A 9,754-nucleotide genomic window follows, 5' to 3' on the forward strand; every position below is an offset into this window, starting at 1 on the left:
TTCCGCCCCAGAAAAAAACCTGAAATGGTTAAAACATAGCCAAGCTACGCCTTGACTGGATGAAAATAAATATCTGGTTTCCATATAAGACAGCTCACCTACTTTAGTTTATCCTTCCACCTGTATTCTGTACCACCAGACAGAAAACATTTACTCTTCCACCTGTATCTCTTATGACTCACCCCAGAATATAAGGTTCTTGTTAATAGATCCCTTGGGAAGGATTAGAGTGAAACAACACTGAATGATCAGTGTTCATAAATGCCTACATCTATGTATGTTTTTTAATAGAACAATTTAGTTGCAAGGGAAAGCAGGTAAGTAGCTATTTAGGTTTTTGTGTATTGTAAGGCAGTGATACAAAAGCATAAAAATATCACTTAAAAATGTATAAGGAAAAAGAAAGAAAATATAAGAGTAAAACCATACATAATCACCACCATGGATCCAGAAATAAGAATTATTGTTGGAATTTCAATATATGCTATCATTGTCTGTTGTACTGTATCACAATGTCCTAAGCATATTAACCAAAAATATTGCTTAAAGATGCAAACTTCTTAAAGGTAACTTTCCATTTAAGAAATAAAAAATCAGAATAAATTGAAGGGAAAAGTCTGGAGGCTTCATACTCCTTCATGGAGATACACTCTTTAACATGTGCATTTCTGTCTTAATTTAAAACTATCTTGAAATTTACTGAATTAAGTACCCTAACTCTAAAATATTGTTTGGAAATGATGCAGAAAAACTTCAGGGCAAGTTTGCTTTTGCATCCATAATTATATATCTATAGATCTCACAGGATCTTGGTAGCAATTTACCTTATCTATGAAGTAGCAGTATACATGTATTTCTAAATTGCTTGAAAATTGAATTATGCTGGGAATATCTCACTCAGATAACTTATCAGTCTGTATTACTATTAGAGCCCTACATTTGCATTTTGTATGTTTCAGGTACTTTTGTTTAGGTCTATTATTAAAGCAGATGTAATCAATGATTTACTGAATTCAAGGACAGAAATCTATACTCAGGTTAAGTGATATTGATTTGTAACTAGCACCACATTCAACAACATTGAGATCACAAGAAGTGATAACATAAATTAGTGAAACTATTCTGTCAGATCTAATGGCAACAGAAAATGTAGCATTCATTTGTCCCAGAGAACCTTTTCTACAATAAATGAATGTACTTCTAGCACCATTTTATAGCCTAGTCCATTAGTAATCACATGATTTTAAAGAAGAAATTATATCAGTGTGAGTTGGTAGAGGAGTTTTCAATCTGTACAATGGATCAAAAATAAGAACCAAAACATGGCTTCACTGGAGTGTATAAGGACACATTCAGAAGGACCAACCTGTGGGTCCTAACAACAGATCTATCAGAGTAGCATGATCAAGGAACTTGATATACTTAAGCCAGAAATAATGTGTTTGTCTTTCTGGGAAGTGGGCTTAATTACAACAAAAGACTATTCCCGGCAGTCTTGCCTCAGTATGCCAACTTTATTTTAAGAGTTTGTGCTTACTATTTGTTCTAGAGTATTATGTTTTTACTTCAAACAAATAAACAAAACCATCTGATTTGAAAACACTTCCTGGAGAAAAAGGACCTGAAGTTTATGCCAAATGGCATCCAAAAAAACAGTTTTTCAATACATAAATGTCTATGTGTCCAAAATACAAGCTTTATTTTAGTGTATCGCTTCCTTAAAATAGCATCCTTAAAATATTTTTTTAGAAATTTTGTTATGTAAAACATAGAAAAAAAGTGTAAGTGAAATATATGAGATGGGGAATCTTCAACTACATTGGATTACTCAGAGCCTTGTCCAATCTGACCTTGAAGGTTTCCAGGGCATCCACCTCTTCTCTGTGCCAGTGTTTCATCACCCTTACTGCAAAAATCTCTTCCTTATATCTACTCTAAAACTGTCCTCTTTATTTTAAAAAAATAAAAGTCCATTGTCCTATCACTGCTAAAACACTTGTACCCATCTTTTGTATAGGCCCCCTTTAAGTACTGGAAGGCTGCTATAAGATCTCCCCAGAACCTTCTCCAGGCTGAACAGCACCAGCTCTCAACCTTTCCTCATAGGGGAGGTTCTCCCTCCCTCTGATCTTCTCCATGACCCTCATCTGGAATGGATCCAACAGGTCCATGTCCCTCTTGCAGCAGGAATCCCAGAGCTGGATGCAGTGTACCAGGTCGGGTCTCACCAGAGCACAGGAGAGGGGCAGAATCTCCTCCCTCATCCTGCTGGCCACGCTGCTCTGGATGCAGCCCATGTGCTGTTGGCTTTCTGGGCTGTAAGTGAACCTTCCTCGATCACATCCAGCTTTTCACCCAATAGCCCTTCCAAGTCCTCCTCAGCAGGGCTGCTCTCAGTCTCCATCCACTGAACAGTCCGTGCATCAAATCCATATGTCTCTAATTTAGAGTCAAGGGTGTTGTGGGGGGACCATGTCAAAGGCCTTTCGGAATTCTAGAGAGAAGACTTCTTGGTGGGGTATATGATACTTTACTCATTTCACAACATAGCAAGCTTTCAAAGTGCCACAGGAATTATTGGTGTTTAAAGAAGCATCCACTATCTAAAAGTGTTTAAATACCTGCCAGAGGACATTGTGTTGGGGTGGCCAATCTCTCATTTAGATTCTAACACCCTGTCCAAATGTAGTATTTATCCATTTGGCAGTTGTCATCAGATATCGTCAAAATAAAGAAGAAAGAAAACAGGAAAAAAAACTTAAGTAGGATGGAAGCTAAAAGAGGAAAATAAGGGAGACTGACATTTGGAATGCATAAAAATTTGGGTCCCTTTTAACAGTAATTTTTTTCTACAGAATTTAGCATGCCAATTAATACTAAAAACCAAACAAATAAACAAACAAAAATAACCAACCCATAGAATGAAAAAGAAATTCATTATTACTACAATTCATTCCAGGAGAGGAAAATGGACAGCTATCCTATAATAAATTGAAATATTTAAATTATATTCTCTGGTATCTTTCACCTTGTAGTAAATATATTCAACTGTCCTCTAGTAACCTGAATAACTTAACATTATCAGTATATTCTTGTTCATCATTATTGGACTTTGAAATTTGTTTTGGTAGTCAGTAAATAGTTACATGTACAAAAGAAACCCACAGACATTTCCATCTCTTATAAGGGAATCTAAGGAAAAATTTAATTTTTAATGCTGTACAAAATAAGCCTGTTTTGGAAAAAGTGCTGCTATGGTTTAAGCATTTGTTAGCTATTCTTCAGATGTACTCACTGCATCTCTTAAACAGAAGAATTTAGTCACAGTAAAACATAAGATAAACTCAAAAACAAGTTAAGCTCAAGAAGAAATAGAACTTTATTTTAAAATGAAATCTATTTTATAACTGTTGATTTCATTTCCCTCAAATATTTCTTTAAACACAAAACCATCATAACAAATTTCTCCAAATTGTAAAGAGAGAAGGACCAAGAGACGTATGGAAATACATACCAAGGGAGATTAATATTTAACTTTGTATTCCTTTGCCATTCAGACACAATGATCATAACCTTATTTTAATATAAATCAGATCACACCTAAGAGAAAAATCTCTGAGATTCATTATCTATTTACAGTAAAGAACACTATGCATTAATAATAAATGATTTGCAGCAGCTTAGAATAGGACCTTGCCTAACCAAGAACAGTTTCCCTACAGCCCTCAAAGGGAATAATTAGTTCTTAGTCTATCAGGATATTTCACATTTATTTTAGCATTAAAAAAGGAAAAATATTAATGAGTGAAATTTCTTCTTTAGTAATAATGAAGAGACATGGATTTCTTGCACACTTGAGTGCTTTGGAAATTCTGTAGAAAATTTATTTCTTTCCTGCACAAAGTACAAAACTCAAAGTCCCAGATATATACATACACTATTGAGAATCATCAATGTGATCCATATTCCTGAGATGCCTGTAGAACTGATGGAAAATCTTATCTTTTAGCTACCTTGGATCATATTATGTTTTACATTTAAACTATTTATAGTATAGAATTAATTTATTTGGTTTTCAAGATAGATTGATTAATTAGCAGATGTTCAAGTTTCAAACTATTTGCACTTCCTAAGCATCAAGAAAATTGATACAAGTTTACAATTAAACAGCCAGAAAGGGGAGGAGAAACCGTGGGGAAAGAGGGGAGAACATAAGGCTGTCATCAACAGCTCAAAAGACTGGATAGGTCCAGAGAAAAAATGATCATTTGAAATGATCATCCTATGTTAAAAGTACTATATTTCCAGTGAGATTAGGTTTAAGGATAAGAAGAAGGAGAAATTATGTGTTTAATTCCTCTTCCTTTGCAAACATCTTAGATTGACTACAAAGAAAGCATACTACTTTGTTAGTTAAAAACTAAAATAACTTTTTGGGAACCATAGTCTGTAACTGGATCTCATGTTGCTGGAATGTCTTTTGGTCAAAACTTTTCCAGGTCCTGGCAAACAAAGGGGACATTGGTCTGCAAGAGTGTAGACAGACTATCAATTTTCTAAATGAGGCAGAGCAGATGGACTGCAAAATAATTGTCAGACATATTCTGGCTGACAATGTGGTCCCTGCAGCACTGAAATACCCGTCTCACAATCTGTGTGAAGTTCCCTGTATTATTTGTATTTCTAATTGAATGAATTGGGGGAAAAAAAATCTGGATGCCATGGTTTTATCTGTCACAGCCATAAAAGACATCCTATTCTGTAGCACTGCCAATGTGTCTGACACAGGAGGATATCAGTTGTCTCTCTTTGATTTTGTATGTCCAAAAAATGGAAAATGTGGGAAGTAGACAGGCACAGATAACTTCAGATGAAAACAGAAAGATGTTTTCACAAGTTATTTTACTGGCAGAGAGGAAAACTAAAACATGGAGAGGCAGATGTGATTTGGTATAATAGCAACAGAGGTACCTGGAATAGAAACACTAGGGATTAACCAACAATAGGAGGGAGTGTTTTACAAAGATTTTTAGGTTCAGGATATGTTTTCAGGGTTATGATAAAAAACTGGACAAGATATTGTGAAGTAGCCATAGATAGCTGACATTCTGTACAAATAGCAGTAGGATTTCCTCAACCTACTGAGAAATTTCAAATAAATTAACTTTCTAGGCTTTAGATTTTTCCAAAGCTGAAGGAGAATTTAAGTTTGCAAAGAACAACATAAAAAGTCAATTGATGACTTCAAAGGATATGAAGGAGTTGTTACCCCACTTGATCTGTGAGTACTTGTAGCTTAAATTAGGTACAATGCTGCAAAATTCTGTAAAATTAAGCATTGTCACTTAACAACACAAGGTCATCACGAGGAATAAAAATCTTATGAAATAAAACACTGGTGGTTTCTTCCCATATGGGTATGACACAAAGAGTATAATAGACATGAACCAGTATGCTAAGGACTGGCACAGTAAACAAGTTAAATAAAAGACATTTGAAACATCTTCAGTATCTAACACTTTCATAATATCGTTCATCAGTTGTTTTAAGGAAAAACTGTTCACATGGTAAATATTTTTCTAAATGTGTTTGTTTAGTGACCATTGCCTACCCAGTATTGCACAAAGCCTCCAAAAACATCTTGAACCAACCGCTACTGCCCTGATCGCTTCCTTTTGGATACAACCTGCATGAGAAATATACCTGTGGCAATATTTGCACATTTATTTATATCCAAATCTTAGGTGATATTGAAGAAATTTTCCTGTGTAGATCAATCTAAATCTGTATTCTCTGTAAGTATTTTTTAACAATGAAATTTTTCTCTTGTTGCATAGAATCAATGAATTAAAAGAAAAAGTAGAGTTGGAACTGGAAATGGCAATAGTCCATAAAACAGTGTTGATAACTATCAGACTTCTGCAAAGATAAAAGGCTGAAGCATTTGTCTTAGAAAATGATAGAAAATTCTGTATATTTCTGTAATCTCACCTTTGAGAAGCACTACATCTTCATCTTAAATTCAGTTTATATCATAAAGTCATACAACAAAAAATACTACAAATTATGCTTAAAATTTTTCTTGATAAAGAGTTAACATCAAGGGTGGGGGGAAGTTTCTTTTTCTACTAGTAAATTAAGTTGTGATAAGGAAAATAATTCTGGGTACTCAAAATTTGCAAATTTTTTGATGACAAAAAAATCCACTGGGAAAAAATATTTTTAGGCCACCAAGAATCAACTCTTTAAAATTTTGTACCATTTTTAATTTTATTCAAATATGGTATGTTGTTTTAAGGAAACCACAGGTATTATTTGTGCTTCTAACAAACATAAATGGTATTAGTAATAATTAGACCCTTCAACTGCAAATTCCATATGCAAATGAAACCCCCTCTGCACTCAACTAAGATAAACTATGCTTTGCATTAATGGGACTTGTTTTGTGCACTTTCTTGCCAAACACCTGCTGGTTGAGCAAGATTGCTGACTGGTTAAATTGATTAAACTCCCATGTGGGGATACTGTGCTATTTCTTTAACTCACTGAAATACAACATTTCACTTGGTGAGTGACAAAATGTTTTTGAGTAGATTATGTGTTTAATAAACAGCTATGTGGTGCTGTAGGAAAAAAATTGCTCTGGGGAAATCCCCCTTTTTAAATGCTACTTTCTCTTCACCTTTTGCTTCCTCTACTAAAGGAAGGGAAACTACATTTATAAAATTTTCTATATTGATTATAGCACAAATAGGTTGTCACAATTTTCTACTGTAATATACAATAACATTCACAGTTTTGACATTTTAGTTTTCATGCAATTTAAGTTGCATGCATGCCATGAGGATGTTCACATTCATGTGACAGAGAAAATAATTGATATAGCTACAACATCTTAATCCATCAAAAATGAAAGGTAATGCTGAAGGAAAACTCTCAGTAGATGTAAGAGAAGTAACACTAATTCCTGGAAGCCATCAGCTAGTTTACAAATTCAGAAAAAATGTGTTGATATGGGTTCAACAAAATATGCAATGAAATAGTCATAGATCTACATGGAAAAATGCAGAAAAACAACTAAATAAGTTTTATTGATCTGAATTACTAATGAATAATAAATGAAAAAACATTCATGATGAAACATTCAGGATATGAGAGTGCATTTCTAGTATTTGCATTACATACATAAGTAATAGTTATTAATAGTTGATTCAATCTTGAATGCTAGTAATATGATATTGAAAGGACAGATAAACTTATACTAAAACTGAAGGGAAAGTGTTTTGCACCACACAGACCTCAGTCCTGGTTTATCAATTACACAGTTCGTGAACCTGTCATAGAACCCTGTTTTTCCTTCTTCCCCATGAAAACAAGATTCCTTTTTATTTAAACAGAAGTACATTCAAGTACTTTCTATTGCAAAAATTACAATGGCAGGACGGGGTGTGGTTCACATTTCAGTTTCATTCTGACAGGAAGTTAAAGAATTATGAAAGCTGAAAAGCATTTAGAAATACCACAGTTAAGATGCAAACACTTAATCTTTAAAAGTCTTACTAAAGTAATGTTTTTGCACATCTGACTTATTTTTTTTCTAAGAAACTATTAGTTTATTTTAGAGGAAATTTCTGTAATTTCTTTATAAAAATTTTAAAATAAAACCCCTTTTTTCCTGTTCTGATCTTGCTAATAACTAAGCTGATAGAAATATGCAGCCTACTTCATGGGTTCTTAGTACCAGTGCTTGCATACTTCATTCCATAAATATAATTTGTAGCGTAATTGAAATAAAGAAAATATCAAGAAAAGGAATTTTCCTTGGTGAATTATTTCTTCCTCTCTTTTTGTATTTTCAGAGAGACCTTGAAGTGTTTTTTTAACAAAAAGAGAGGACAGTCCCAAGTGTTATACTTCTTGAAAGCTGCCTCTTCCCTTCACAACAGGATGTTAAATCCAGGTAATTGTTCTTTAGCAGCCTTTTCAATTTTTGAAGTAGTCAAAGAGTTCAGAAAGTGTTTTGCAACTATGAGTGCTTCAGAAACATGAAGGTCTGTGAGGTCTGAGGAGACCATATATTAAATAGGCAAAGGGATCCATGTGCTGTCAAAGCTCTTCTGAAGTCTTTGGTAGAATTTCTTGCGCTGATATTTGTCTTATCAAAGCCACAATGTATCCTCAAACTAGTAAGCCAGAAAAAGCATGTATTACTTTATTAAGTGGAAGGGGGTATAGTATCAAAAGCAGCCTTGCTGAGGAAGAAATGGAAGTCCTGGTGGGTGAAAGGCTGCATGTGATCCAGCACTGTGCACTTGCAGCTCAGAAAGCCAAACGTGTCCTGGGCTGCATCCAGCTTGGGGGTCCTCAGTACAGGAAAGACATGGACCTGTTGGAGTGAGCCAGAGAAGGACCACCAAAATAGCGAGAGGGATGGAGCACCTCTTCCAAGAGGAAAGGTAAACAGAATTGGAGTTGTTCAACCTAGAAAAGAGAAGGCTTTAGGGTAACCTAATTGCAACCCTCCAATATCTGAAGGGAGCCTACAGAAGACTATTTTGGAGAATATGTACCAGAGCGTGATACAGGACAAGGGAGAATGGGTTCAAACTGAAAGACCATCAGTTTAGAGTAGATATTGCAAAGAAATTCTTGACTGTAAGGGTAGTGAGGCACTGGAACATGTTGCCGAGAGAAGTTGTGGATGCCCCATCTCTGGGAGTGTTTAAGGCCAGGCTGAAAGGGGCTCTGAGCACTCTGGTCTAGTGGAAGGTGTTCCTGCCCATCCCATGGCAATAGGGTTGGAACTAGAGGATCTTTCAACTTCCCTTTTAATGCAAAGCATTCCATGCTTCTACGATATCATGCTCTGGGTTACCATACATCATCAAAGCTGATGTCCAGGCCAAAACTAATAAAGTTCAATGCCACTACTCTCCGTGTCTAAGTATAGTTGACTATGTAAAATAGAATTGACCCTAACCTTTATTTTCTTAAACAATCTCTTGATTTTCTTTTTTTTCCCTTTAAAGCCACTAATTCAGTCAAGAAGTTGTTGTCTGCTCTGTATTCTAGAGAGCCTTATATGCACCTCTGAAAGAGCTTTACAAGATTCTGTGAAAGGCTTACTTGACAAATCGCTATATGTGGCAGAAAGTCATTGGCAGCAAACTGCAGACTGATAGATACAGCAAATATAGGAAGGCATTGAAATATTAAAGGAATATGTGCCACCCATGATTTGAAGGCTGGCATTTAAAACAAAGGTACCAATGCCTTTCCCTTTCCATGTGCAATTTCAACCTGTGACTGAGTTCAGTGTTTATTAAAGCTATCACTCTGTTAAATGGGAGTTAACAAAGACAGCAAGAACAAAGAGGGGGGAAAAGGTAGAGCTGGGGATCTCCAGAGAATTAAAGTAATTTAGGAAAACTGCTGATTTCTACATTCTTAAAAGTTAAGACTAGGTTTTTGATAGCACTATTTTGAATACTTGAGGAAAAAAAATCTCTTCTGTATATGAGCTGCGTGGAAGACAAGAAGGTGAGACAAAAATAGGTGTAAGAAATTTAAAGGTGAAGAATTATTTGTCTGCATTCTCATTCCCTTTAAAATAGCATTTCTCGCCATGGACAATTTTCATCATGATGCAGTAAGTTCACACCCATTAAAAAGAAATATATGCATATCTACCCAGCTAGCTAGCTGGCTATTTGGATATGCACACAATGCATTCATGCAAACATACACACATACA

The sequence above is a fragment of the Camarhynchus parvulus genome, chromosome 2 (assembly GCF_901933205.1).
Source record: "Camarhynchus parvulus chromosome 2, STF_HiC, whole genome shotgun sequence".
In the NCBI taxonomy this organism is placed as follows: Eukaryota; Metazoa; Chordata; class Aves; order Passeriformes; family Thraupidae; genus Camarhynchus; species Camarhynchus parvulus.